This window comes from Camellia sinensis, chromosome 1, assembly GCF_055761805.1.
Source record: "Camellia sinensis isolate YWXY chromosome 1, ASM5576180v1, whole genome shotgun sequence".
NCBI lineage: Eukaryota > Viridiplantae > Streptophyta > Magnoliopsida > Ericales > Theaceae > Camellia > Camellia sinensis.
The window spans coordinates 64,275,400-64,291,016 of NC_138961.1; positions in this window are offsets into that span (position 1 = coordinate 64,275,400).

Consider the following 15,617-nt stretch of genomic DNA (forward strand, 5'->3'; position numbering starts at 1 on the left):
GGAGATGTTTGTTCTTTATTTGATAAATGGAAAAGGAGATGTTCTGAATGTTTCATTTTGATGACTTTTTCAATGTTTGTCCTTGATATATTGTATATGATGTTTGATGTTTCTTGATGATGTTCGAGTTAGACCTTATGGGAAAAGGAGATGTTTGATGTTTGTTCTGATGATGTTCACAAACATTGTATCAGATCTTGATCGTCAAAGCCGATAATGTTGGATCGAACAAACGTTGCAGACGATTGCGAACCATCAAACAAACGAACAAACGTTGCAGACGAGTGGTGGCGAAGCGACGGCTCTCACGATCTCACGGCGCTGGTACTGGATCGGTGTGGATCGGCGAAGGATCTAGACAGAGAGAAAGTAAAGAGAGATCGGTGAGCTTGGGACATCCTTGATTTAGATCATCAGAGATGGAGGTTTCGTTTGTTCTGATGATGTGTGATGTTTGGAAAATGAGATGTTTGGGAGTAGACCAAGAACTAAAACTACTATTTCAAAAGTTATTGAGGGGGTAATTTTGGGTTGGTGTTTAAATGAATCTGATGTTTGAAACACCCACAAACATCAAGAACATTCAGAACAAACATTGGATGGATATGGATAAAAATGAACATCATCAAAATGAAACCAATATGGGTAAAAATGTAAATTTTATATACAATATATAAAAAATATATGTCATACTACAAATAAAAAGGACTAAAACACTTAGGACTAATTAGAGCAACATTTATTAAAATGGGATTTATGAGTAATTTTTCCAACTTACTTATGGTTATACACCTATATCATTACCCTTTATGAAAGCCATATAAATACATATCTTTTGGCGGTAGTCTAAAAAAAGTGAAAGCAATATATTTTTATAATTGAGGGAGTCAAAATATACAGAGCATAGATAAATGAACAAAATAATATTTGTTAATAGTTTAGGGGTTTTGGTGTAATTAATCCCTTTTTGTTATGACACTTTTGTGTTAAAGTGCTTGGTGCAGTTTTACTATAATTTACGAAGTAAAAATAATTTAAAAAATTTAATTATTTGGAAGATAGGAGAAATGGGCTTTCAACTTTTTTTTTTTTTTTTTAAGAAATTACCAACAACAAAAAAATAAATAAATTTGAGCCCTTTAACAAAATAAACATTAAATTTTAAATTTTGTCAATTTAAATTCTAGGCTTTGATTTATTTTTAATCTAAATTATCCACCTATTTTCATTAAATAAAATTAATAAAAAAATAATATTTCAATCATTAAACTCAATAAAAATTGATATTTCAGACATTTTTTTACTTTTTTTGTATACCTATATTGAGTTTAATAATTAAAATATATTTTTTTGTTAATTTTACTTAACAAAAATATACGCATAATTTAGATTGAAAACAAATCAAAACATTAAAATTTAAATTAATAAAATTAAAACTCAAGATTTATTTTATTATAAGCTGAAATCTTTTTTTATTTTTATTGTAATTGTTTCTTATTATCAACTTTTCACTTGATTATTTTTTTTATTTTAAAATTCATATGATATCAAGCAGGTAGAGTCATGCCGGCCTAGGTATACACATAGGGGTGTAAAAATGGCCCGAGGCCCGTGGGCGGCCTGAAGTCCGCCCGAAGCTCGAGGTAGGCCCGACTCATTTCGGCTCGGTTAAACTCGAGCCCAGCCTAGTACCTTGGGCCTGGGCCTTCCATTTTGGGGCCCGACCCGACCCAAAAAGTTTTGGGCCCTGCGAGTAGCCCGGCCCGGCCCAACCATCAATTCCTTCCTCTACCAATGATCAAATTTCAAAAAATAAAAATAAAAAACAACTTACAATAGTTAAATAATTAAAAAAAATAAATAAAAAGATTGATCTTATAAAAATAAAAAAATAAAAAAATTAAATAAATAAAAAGATTGATCTTATAAAAATAAAAAAATAAAAATTAATATAATTAAATAAATAACATTAATAATTTAAAAATAAAAAAAAATTAATAATAATTTATTAAATTAAAATCAAATTAATAATTATTTGTTGGAAAAGGGTGATATGATGTATTACTGGCAGTGGCAGTGCACAGCAGCACAGTCTGTGTATGTGGTGGCTGGCTTTATTTTATTTATTTTTTTTTAATTTCTTACGTCATTGATTGTTTCATGGGAAAGTGCACCTAACCTAACGTGAAAGGAAAATATATATATATATATATATATATGTATATATATTAAGTTGGAAGGTAATACTGGGCTTGTGGGGGCTCACCACGAGTCTCATTTTGATAATTCGAACCATTTAATGTGTAGAACTCTTCCATGACTATATGCATGTAGAAAATCATGTTAATCGGATATCGCTAACTACATAATCAAATTAATTTGGTATAAAAAAGCATGGTGTTATAGTTAATAGTTGACAAAAAAAACTAATCCGATCAGATAGTTAAAGATATTCAATCAACGTGATTTTTTACAAACATATAATACTCGATGAGTTGTACACATTGAACAGTTCCGATTAGCAAAACGGGACCCGTGATGGCTCCCACTGGCCAAAGAGCACCGTCCAAATGGTTGCTCGAAAAGGAGGCAACCATTTCCTAAAACTTTGTCATGCCACCATACAGCTCCTACCTACTATTATAGTACTAGCCTAGCCTCAATTTTGAGCCTAGCCTCAATTTTGAGCCATTGCATTGCAAATTTGCATCTCCTACAACTCAAACAGATATATATAAAACAGTCATAATTCAAACAGTTAGAATTTAAACTAGTATAAATATATTTTAGTTTTCAAAATATATTTCACAACAAATTATTCTCTCTCTCTCTCTCTCTCTCTCTCTCTCTTCAACTCTCTCTTCATCTCTCTCAACTCTCAATTAATTTTGAAGTGTCATCCGTAAGTAGCTATTGCAATTGTGCAACAAGAAACTTTTAACAGAAGAAGAAAATTTCTATATCGCATTCGCCAGTCGGTAAAGTTAATTAGTTTAATTAAATTTATTAACTACTCATTTTTTTCATTAATTATTTATGCACATATATTAATTATTATTTTTTACTGATTGAATTTACACATTATTTAAATCAATTGTTAATTCTTATATATCGTTTTAGTTGCATTACTATGGATCCTAATATGCCTAATGTTTATGTCGATGTTGATACATATGCTACACCACATGAATCTGTTGATTCTCCTTCGAATATCCCTCTTCCAACAGTTGCATCATCATCTAGGAGCAGAAGTAGTAGTGTTTGGGAACATTGTGAAAAAATATCTATAAATAATCCTGATGGCACAATTACATTTAAAGAAAAATGTAAATATTGTGCACGTTTACTTAGTGTTACATCTGCAGGGGATACTAGTCATTTAAAAAGACATTCTGACAAATATTTACAAAGTAAACAACCTGATATTCGAATTCAAATGCAATTAGGGACTTCATCAACTGATAATTTGCAAACATTTTTATATGATCCTATACGTGCACAAAATTCTGTAGTTGATTATATTATTAAAAAAGAACAACCTTTTAGTACTAGTGAATGTCCTGATTTTGCCGAAATGATTCAGGAAAGTTTTGCACCGCAATATCAAAGTTTTTCAAGGAATACTACTAGAAACATGATTTTAAAGAAATTTGAGGATATTAAAAGTGAATTATTTGATATCTTTAAAAATTTGAATGGAAGAGTTTGTTTAACATCTGATCTGTGGTCAAATAATAGTTTTGAATATCAATGTATCACTGCACATTTTATTGATAATGATTGGAAATTAAATAAAAGAATTATTTCATTTAAATTAATTGAACTTCCATACACTGATCATTCGCTTGGTGTAGAAATAAGAAATGTATTATATGAGTGGGCTTTACAAAATAAAATATTTACGATTAGTTTAGATAATGTATCATATTATAATCAAACTGTAGCCCATTTAAAATCAACTTTACAATTACTTGTTGATGGTGATTTATTTCATGTTCGTTATTGTGCCCATATTTTAAATTTGATTGTTAAAGAAGCTATGCATGTATACGAAACTTCTATACTTGTAATAAAAAATGCAGTTGTTACTATTATATCTTCTGGTAATCGAATTTCAGAATATAGAAAAATTTGTCAATGAGAAAATATGTCATTTAAAAAATTAATTTTAGATGTAGATAGTAGGTGGAATTCAACATATAATATGTTAAAAATAGCTTGTAAACAAAGAAGAGCAATAGATTTATTTTTTGCAACAATATCAATAGGAGGAGTACTGACATCCACTGAACTTAATTGGCGCCAAGTAGCCTTGTATAAAGATTTTTTAAAAGTTTTCGATACTTCAACAAAATTATTTTCTTATATATATATATTCCTACTTCACCATTTGTTTTACATATACTAGCAAAAATAATTAAAGTTTTCATAAAATATATGGGTAATGAACTTTATGTAACCATTATTACTTCAATGAAAGAAAAATTTGATAAATATTTTCATCATTTGCCTTATCTATTAAGTTTAGTTATAATAATTGATCCTAGGTGTAAAGAAGTTGGTTTACAAGAATTTTTAGAGCGTATTTTCGCTGATCAAATACAGTTTGCCCCTATTATGCAAACATACAACAGATTATTTCAAGAATACAGGACAGCTGTAGCTACATCTGCATCTGTAAATACGCCTACACACACTGCACTAGCAGTCCAACAATCTCGAGGAGGGAGATTAAGTATTTTCACAGCAATAAAAAGTAGAAGAATATCTCAACATACAAGTGTAAGTAGTTCTGAACTATAACGTTATTTGGAAAGCCCGTTAGTGGATGATTCCGATAATTTTGACATTTTGGAATGGTGGAAACAAAATGAATCTATGTGGCCCGTGCTTTCACAGATGGCCCGTGATATACTAACCGTTCCTATTTCTACAGTTGCTTCAAAAACAGCTTTTAGTGCAGGTGGACAGGTGCTGAGTGACTACAGGAGCAGGCTTTCACCCGAAATGGTTGAGGCATTGATGATATCCAGGGATCATATGCACGCGCTTACAAGAAGACAAAATTTTAGTGAAAATGAGCGAATTCAATATGATTTGGATGACATATCATCGGACAACGCGACTGAAATGTCTATCTCCTCCGATGATTGATCAACAATTTATTTTTTACTATTTCATGTCATTTCGTTTTTTTCTTGGTTTTTGTTTTTATTTTTTTATTTTTTTTGTATTAGATTATTGAGGTGAAGTATACTGCAAATGATTGGTAGGCTAGTAGGTGCCAACCTAGTTGGGATATACTTGACCTATAGTGATGCAATTGTTATACCATCATCAGTAATCTACACCTAATTTATTTAATATTATCAATTTTTGTAATATTTTATTTCATTTTGAAATAAAAATTATTCATTCAATAAATGTTATATGAATAATTTAATATTGTAATATTGAAAGTTTCAATTTCATATATATAAAATTATTCATTTCGAAAGAAAAAAAAAATTACATAATTGCATACTTTTTAGTTATAAGTTCACAATTAAAAAAATATAAGTCGTATATAATTAAATTTAAATATCACCATAAAACATTACATAACCAATCAAAATATCTCATTAATCGTAATTAAAATACTTTAGTATAAATTTTTTTTAAAATTTTTTATTTCTAATATTAAAAAAAAAAATCTGACTAGGCCCAGCCCCGCGGCCCTAGGCCTCATTATGAGTGGGCTTGGGCCTGGGCCCCACATTTTAGCCCATGGGCCGGGCCAGCCCGCTAAAAATCACGAGCCCACAAAGCCCGAATGGGCCCGGCCGGGCCATTATTACACCATTATATACACAATATATAATAAATGGGAAATTTTGCAATTTCAAACAAATAATGGAAAATTTTGCAATTTGAAATAAAAAAATGGAAAACTTTGGGAAGGGAATTTTGAGTGGAGGCAGAGTCCTTGTGGCGTTAAAGCCTTTTTTGCCGTTTCTATCTGTGGGTCCAACTCCACTATGGCTTGTTTTGGAAAGGTGATAAAAAGTAATTTTTTTACTTTTAATCAAGATTTTTGGTTTTTTCATAGAGTAACTTTGGAAGTTAGTAAAAAATTGTTTTTTTACTTTTTTAAATAATATTTTTTTAAGTTGTCATGTCAGGGTGTACAACTGTAAAATTACCAAAGTGTCCTCACCCAATGTAATATATTGGCCTTTATGATCCTGCACCAATTCTATAAGAGTAGTATCGTAATTTCGTGTAGTTGATTATAATCAGAATCGCAAATCAATTTTTGCAGAAAAACACTGGCGTCTGGCGTTGGCGTTCTCAGCCAGATGCAGCGTAAAACTCTGTTGCCAAAATAGGACTAAATCTTATTTTGAAAAATTGATTTTTTTAGTTTTTCAAATTTTTTTGACTTTTTTTTTTTTATGTGAGATATGATGTGATCAAAAATAAATTCAAAATTAACTTTTAACTTTTTTAACTTAACTTATCCCAAAAAAAAAATTTAACTTATTCCCATATGACCCAAAATCTCACTTATATGTGAATGGATAATGTTCAATTTATTTATTTATAATAATTCAATTTATCATCAAAATGTCATTAAAATTATATTCGAATTTTAAATTTGAAGAAAAATTTTACTAATTTTAAATTTATTTTCATAAATTTTTATACAACTTCAATATTCAAACACAACCAAAGCAATTCTGAATTATTCACTATATCTTTACAGAAAGCCCTTATTTATCATTCATGCGCATATTTTTTTCACGTAAAAAGTAGAACAACAGTCAAATAAAATATTTCCAGACTTTTTTTTGTCTCAATTAGTCAACATTTTTCCTATGTTTAGAATTTTTTTTTTTAAAAAATCATTTTTAAATTTTATTATTAAACACAATTCTTAAGACATTAGTTAACAAGACTTGTTTGGCGTTTTATTGATGGTTCATTTGGGAAATAGTTTTTCTAGTTACTTTTTGGCTAAATATGAAGTGAAAAAGTATAAAAAGTGTTTGGGAATGTTATTTTATTTTATTTTTTACTTTTTAATAAAAAAATGTGCAAACAATAGGGCTGGGCATAAGATTATCCGAATCGTAAAAACCATCAAATCCGATTTGAACTGCATACAAATGGGCGGTTTCAAGTATTGACTAAGGTTGGGTGCGGTTTAGATTATTCCTTCATTGTCCGGGTTGCGGACGGATTGCGGGTTTCACCCACACCCCCACCCGCAAGGACCTGCCTGCACTAAACATTTTTTTTTTCTTTGAAGAATTATACTAACGGTCCTTATAGTTTGGGTCTTGTGTCATTTTGGACTCTAACTTTTCAGTTGTAACATATTTGACCCTGAATTTTAAATTTTGTTCCAAACAATGACAATTGAAGACATTATTGCTCAATTTCAAGGATAAAGTGTCAATTTGATAAAATATAAACTAATTTGACAAAAATAAATGTCAAAAAAATATTTTTGAAATTTTAAAAATTATTTCTACCCACTAAAAATAAAATTATGTAAAATTGATAAATTTTTTAGACATTTATTTATTTATTTATTTATTTATTACCAAATTAATTTTTATTATGTGTTTGAATAATGATCATGTAATAGGTGATTGTTTTTATTTTCATTAAATTAGTTTTTATTTTTTCAAAAGTCAAATATGGCGACAACTTTGATATTATTATTAAACTAATCTATTAAATCAAAAAATCCAAAACTAAAAACATTTTATATATTAAATATATCGATTACACATTAAAAGCCTAATAACCACCCATTAGAGCATCTCCAAGGAAGCTGCTATTCAACCTGCCAAAGCTAAAATTTGACAAGAATAACAAAAACAGGGTCTCCAATGGTCTGCTATTCTACTTGTCAAAGATAGCAAATGCCATTTCTGTTCTCAAATTTGGCAAGTTGAATAGCAGCTGCCAAACTTGCCAAATCAGCAAAGCAATTATCAACATATTTTTTGCACCAAATTCAGTTGAAGAAACAGATTTGAAAGAGTAGAAAACCCAACAAATTCAGAATAAAACCCAATTTATACAATTTTTTTGCCAAATTCACAAAATCATTTATCACCAAATCATTATTCAGAATCATTTTTTTGTTTGTTTTCAGAATCAAACCCAAATCATTTTTTAGAATCATTTTTTTTTTTTGCCAAATTCAGAATCAAATTTTTTTTTTAATCATTTATCACCAAATCAGTCGATGGAAATGGGAGTGTAAAAATTAGATGGATTTTTTGACAATAAACCAAACCAAAATCAGATGGATCAACAAAAATTAAACCAAAAATCAAAATAAATAATTACGAAAAATCGGAGAGCATAGACCTGAGTTGTTTGAAGATCTGGAGATGCTTGAGTTCTTTGAAGATTTGGTTTGAAGCCATCGCGAGACCTGAGTTTGAAAAATCACGATCACCTCCACATCAATAACCAGAAAAATAAACAAAAAATCAAAGCATATATATATATATATATGATATCTATATAGACGGAGAGCAAGAGAGGGAGAGAGACAGATAGGAGAGTACAAAGATTGAAGCATACAGAGATCGGTGAAGAGAGGGAAGACAGTGCGAGAGTCACAGAGAGAAAGCGAGATCGGTTTGAGGAGAGGGTAGACAGTGCGAGAATGAGAGAGAGAGATCGGTTTGAGGAGAGTGAGAGGGAAGACAATGTGATGAGAGTGAGGAGAGGATTGGATGATTCTCAGTGTGATGAGAGATCGGTTTGAGGAGAGTGAGAATGATGATTCTCAGTGTGATGAGAATGAGAGTGAGAGGAGAGGGTTGGATGAGAGATCGGTTTGAGGAGAGTGAGAGGGATGATTCTCAGTGTGATGAGAGTGTGAGGAGAGGGTTGGATGATTCTGGAGAATCATCTCAACCATTGAACATTTTAGACGTGGACGATTGTGATCTCCCACTTTTCCCTTAAAACAGCCGTTGTGCTTTGTTTGGTTTAAAAAAAAAATCGAGATGAAAAAAAGAACTTGAGATGAAAAAACATGACTTTGAGATAAAAAAAAAGGAAGAACACATAATAATGACTATGGACATTTCTCATTTGGACCCTCAGATGAAAGCGTATTACACAATGCGAAAAAATGAGATTTTCGCCAAGTGATCCTCAAATGTGAGCAACCCAAATTTTTATTTTCCCTTACCTCCTGATGAATAATTATGAGATAATGTATTTTTAAATTTTGCAATATCATTTAATTTTTGATATAATTGTTAGTCTTTATTTGCAATGTCATTTTTTATTTTGTAATAAAATTTCATGTTGTTTTTTATTTTTGAGTATTTTCTACAAAACAATGTAATATTATTTTTGCAATGTATAATGTTGACTAATTTTTAGTATAATTTAAACTTTTGGTGGGGTGAATTATATTAGATATTTTTTGGTGTGGTGAATTATATTTAATTTTTTTTTCCAATTTTAAATTTTTTTTCATTTTTTATATTTGTCTAGTTGGGAATAATATAAATATATAATTTTTTTTACAAACTGGTAAAAAAATGTCACAAAAGACAAAAAATAAACAAAAATAAAATCACAAAAAAATCTATATCCAAACAACACCTACAAATTTGGAGGGAAAGTTGGTTGAGATTTCCTAAAATAGCAAATGATCATTGGAGCACAATTGCTATAATTTGGCAAAATAGCACTATTCATTGCCAAATTACAGCAATAACAATGGCATTATAGCAACAATGGTTGGAGATGCTCTTACATGATCATCATCCAAACACATAATAAAAATTAATTTAGTAAAATAAATAAATAAATATTTAAAATATTTATCAATTTTACATAATTTTATCTTTGGTGTGTAGAAATTATTTTTAAAAATTCAAAAATTATTTTTTGACATTTATTTTTGTCAAATTAATTTATATTTTATCAAATTGACGACTTTGCCCTTAATATTCAGCAATAATATCTTCAATTGCCCTTATTTGAAACAAGATTTAAAATTCAGGATCAAATGTATCATAATTGAAAAGTTAGGGACTAAAGTGATACGAGCCCCAAACTATAAGGATTGTTATTGTAATTTGCGTTATTTTTTTTTAACTTGGGATTTGTGCGCTTTAATAATCGCTAATGCCGGTGCAAATTTAATTCCTAGGCAAAATATTCAATTTGACAAAGCTGAGCCCGTCATCTTGGGTGAGAAGATATCTATTTTTTTTTTTTTTTTATCGTTGATGCTGGTGCAAATGAACATTTCTTTATAATACAGTTCCAATCCCAATATTCTTTATTTATTTATTTATTATTGTTTAATACTATTCTACTTATCTTCTAAATGCAAAAAAACACAATTATATATAAAAGTATCATTAGGGAAAGTCCTCTCTATTTATCAGTATATATGTTTATGTAGTTTCATTTTCCTTATATTTTTCATTACCTTAGAGAAATTGAAGATCCGTATATACATACATAATATATACTTACAATTGTTGTGTTTTTAATTTTATAAGTTTTAATTCATTAATTATTGATGTTCTAAAGTAATGGGGAAAAACATGCCCAAGTTTTGCTTTTTAAAGGAAAAAGTTTAATCCGCAAACCACCCGCAACTACCTACATATTCGCAAACTCTATCTGCATAAAACGTAACCTACACTATGGGCGGTAGCGGGTTCAATTTTTCCCAAACCGTATATATGCGGGGGGTCCAAACCGCAAATCGAACCGTCTAAAACTGATACGCAACTACCCCTGACAAAAAGTAAAGAGAATGAAATGAATATTTGACATTTTCAATATAGATTTTTAGTGACTTTTGGGCTAAATCTTGTGATGTTTTGAAAAGTTGGTAAAAAGTTAACTTTTTAGCTTTTTTAGTTTATTTTGTCTTTTTGTAAATAAAAAATGTGAGAGATGATGTGACCCAAAACAGGTAAAAAACTAAAAGCTAATTTTTTTTTTTGCTTCCCAAAAGACCCCCTTAGGTTTCTAAATGCACCTTGAGCTTGTTTGATACAACTTTTTTGAAGTTAAAAGTTGAATAATTAAAAAGTAGAAGTTAAGGGATTGTTTAATAATAGACTATTTTAATAGTTTTTTTACTTTTCACGAAAAGATATGTAGAAAAGTATAAAGGTGATGTGACTCAAATAAATGATGATATAGCCTAAATAAGATAATAAAAAAAATGTTAAAATAGGTTGTTCCCTATGGCCATGTTTGTTTCGCGAATTGAGTGGCTAGATTGGACTACCATGGTTGTAGGGCCCATCCATAACATGTTTTGTAGTAAAATGGGAGGGCGAATTAATAATCTAAGGAGCTTTAGTAATCCCCCTCAGTAGGGGGATTAGCTTGGCTAGGTTTTAAATGGGATTAGGAAAATAGTGAAAGGATTGAGTCTATTTTATATAAAAATTTTATTTTTTTAACCAAGTGCACCTGTTTGTTTTAATATTTATTTTAGTTTTTTTAATATAAAAATAATTTATTTATTTATTTTATATATAAATAATTTAACAATTCCATCACCAACCATCTGTCATACTATCATCAAAACAAATACACTTTTACTTAATCCTTTTACTAACAATCTCTTCACTAACTATCATCTCACTAACAATTTCATCCAATCTAATCCGCCAAACAGACGTGATCTAAGAGTACATCTTCTTTAAGATAATCTTTTTTTTTTCAATTTATTTAAGTTAATTTTGCATCATGAGTTACAAATAGAAGTTAATTCAAAAAACTTATTCTAAAAATAAAAAAAAATAAAAAAAGAGGATAAATTACACTGACCTCTTTTGAAATTTAGAAAAAATACAATAAGTTTCACAAGTTTGGTAATTACACTTAAGAGTTTTAATTTAGATAACATTTGATTCCATTTTCATAAAAAATTCGTTAGTCATATGAATAAAAAAATGATATTGTCATTTTTTTTACATTAAAATATATATTTTACATTATGTGTCTTTGTGTTTTCATATCATCTGTATTAGCTTTGATTTCCTTAATTTTACTAAAATGGAGGTTCATATAATTATGTCAAAATCGTAAAATTTATTATTATTTTTTTAACCTCAATAGAAGTGAGCATAAATTGTCAAAAAAAAAAAAAAAAACTCTAAAACAGTTCAAAAATCTACGCCAAAGAGAATCATTATTCCAATGGATTAGGGGATTACTTATCCCCTAGAAATTTCAATCATATTATACAAACAAACATATTGACTATTGCACTTCCAACCAAATCACTGTTGCACTGCAAGACAATCGGCACCAATCACCACATTCCACCATCCAAATTTTCTCAATTCATTTTCTTTCATATCTATCTTCTTTCTTATCCTTAACTAATAAGTCGCTATCCACTGCTATTTATATTTGCCACCAATATCCCAAAAAAATAATGGCCACATTTGGCAAACATATCTGATAAAACTGTCACCACATTTTGATCAATGTCTACCCCACCAAATTAATTTTGTTATGTATCATAGCTATGAATGTCAGCATCCCATGGAAGCTTCTGTACCCATTCTTTAAGCAACAGAGACAACAGAGAATAAAAATAACCAACAAAAGTAAATCATTGTCAATAGCTGATAAGATTGCACTTAGAGTGGATTGTGAAATTGAAAGAGAGGGTGAACATAGTGTGAACCTAATCCAAGAAAGTGCTCATCCAAAACTATTTATAAGGAGTAGGGCTGAATAAGGAATTCGTGAAATCCGTAATCCGATCCAGTCCAGTCCAATCCGATAGATTTGGATTGATTTTTTGAATCCATGGTTCGGTTCCGGATTGAACAATTAAAAATCCGTAGTCCACGGATTGGTTTCGGATTGAACTCCACGGTTCCGGATTGAAACCGATCCGGACCGTATACAAATAGTCTATGTTTTTATTATACATCCTCCGCATTGTATCTTCTCTTATTCCATATAAAACCTAAACTCAAACCTAAACCAGCATAATATCTTCTTTTATTACTTTTGTTTGTTAGTTTTTAGTTTTAATTTGTAATGGTTTAAATATTTATGGTGAAACTAATTTTTTTATGGTTGTTTAAATTGTAGAACAGTATGTCGCTATTATAAAAAGACATATTGCTATTGTGGAACTAATATAGCACTATGTTTATGTTTTTATGAAATTAAAGTGTTATATATATATTTTTTTGTTATTTAATTATGTGAATCCGTGGTCCTAAACAGATCCAATCCATGTTTAAATGGATTGGTTCGGATTGGTTCCATGATTTAAACGGATTGGATTGGTTCAAATTTTTCAAGAACCGTAAATAATGGATTGGTCCTGGTTTTACCTCCAATCCGGTCCAATCCGGATCATGCTCACCCCTAATAAGGAGAACTTGGTGAAAATACCATTCTTTTTTTTTATTTTTTATTTTTTTTATCAATGGTATTTTTTGTGAGGCAATCAGTGCAACAACTTGTTGAAGATACCATTTTTTTCTTTATCAATGGTATTTTTTGTGAGGCAAATCATAGTGCGAAAGCACTTGCAAATATAAAAGTTGATTGACAGAAAGAGCTGATCATGTATAATAACTCCTTATTTGATTCGGCTTATGTGTAATGGCTGATACAATTGGACTTGTATATAAGAGGTTTTTTTTTTTTTTTTTGCTTGTGAACCTAATCCAAGAAAGTGCTCATCCAAAACTATTTATAAGGAGAACTTGGTGAAAATACCATTTTATTTTTTATTTTTTTATCAATGGTATTTTTTGTGAGGCTAATCAGTGCAACAACGTGTTGAAGATACCATTTTTTTCTTTATCAAGGGTATTTTTTGTGAGGCAAATCATAGTGCGAATGCACTTGCAAATATAAAAGTTGATTGACAGAAAGAGCTGATGATGTATAATTATAATAACCCCTTATTTGATTGGGCTTATGTGTAATGGCTGATACAATTGGACTTGTATATAAGAGGTTTTTTTTTTGCTTGTTTACAACAAAATCCATCAGTAAGCATAATCTACTATGATACCCATTTGGTGTGCGACTTACGAATTTGAAAGCACTTGGGATTCCATGTGCTAAGAGTATTTTGTAGCACTTTTCAGAGCATAATTGACTCAAATAAGTTGAAAATTTTATTCATTGACATATTGAAAAGTATGCTTTTAGTTTGTGGGTTCAACTATGGTACAAAACAAGTGATTTTAGTATTGCATCATAAAAATTGATGTCACAGTGTGTAGTAAAGTTAGTTTAATTTCAATGAATCAAAATATTAGGCTTAGTGGTTGTGTAGCAGAACACCAATTTGTAGTGTGAATTTTCGAGTTCAATTCCTTTGTAGAGGAGTTTGATACTGTTTATAGTAGTGTTTAGTGGTTGTTGGGCTTGATTTAGGCCCTAGTAGTGTTTATTTCTCCTTCATTGGATTGGTTTGTTGTAGTTTAAATAAGTTGATTATGACTTATTTTAATTTATAAATATGTGCTAAATTATTTTGTGCAGCTTTTTGCTTACAACATATTGGGCAAAAATAACTTAAATAAACTGAAAAAAAAAACTGATTATGTAGAAGAGAGGAGGCTTTTAACTTAGGGTTTATGACTATCAATTTTCAACTTATAAGAGTATCTCCAACGTTTACTATTTTTTTTCTATCAAATTTGAGTAAAGACTTCATTTGATATTGAGCGTTCTAACGAATAATTTGTATTTTTCATCAAAGTATCGGTCGACTAAGAGGCGGATGTCTATCCAGTTGATCGGTTTGCGTAAATTGACCAACACCTTTATGAAAAGTTGTCCGAAAGGATGTTTGAGAGAATGTTCAGGAGGGACGTCCAATCCAACTATCTCCTATAAATTTGATGAAAGGATAAAGCTCCATTGATTTGATAAAAAAAGTAACTCTCCTTCTATCTGATATCACTTTGATGAAAATGTTAGAACTCATGTTTTAACATTTTTTTTTTATCAAATTTGAATTTGATGAAGTATGAGAGACGCTCCAATAAGTCACACCATACAATCCCATTGGTTGTGTTAGGTTTAGTAAATGTTTTTTTTTTCTTCTAACTATTGTATGTAATATTTTTTTATGTAGGATCAATTTTAGTGATAAATAAAAAGCACTTGATTTTTGAGAATATATTTTTATTTTTTTAATCCTATTTTAGTAATTACCAATTAAAGACTACTTTGATTATTTACTTGCATTGATTTATCCAAACCTAACTATTAGGAGTAGCTCATTAATTACTAATTATATAATAATCTGAAATAGATTATTTAATAATTTTTTTAAAACCTTTTTTTGTTAAAATAAAGAAAAAAAACTAGAATATTTGAGATGATTTTTAAAAATTTTTTTATTATGAAAAACGTATAAAAAACAAAAAGAAAAAATAATTTTTAATTTTTTTGTATATATATATTTTTTACCTTTTAATTTTTGTAGTGAATTTTTTATTAGGGTAAATTACAAATATATCCTCTAAGATTTGCTTAAAGTACAGATTATCTTGTGTGGTTTGAAAAATTACAGACAATCCTTTGTTAAAAAATTTTATTTAACAGAATTAACTAAAAAAATA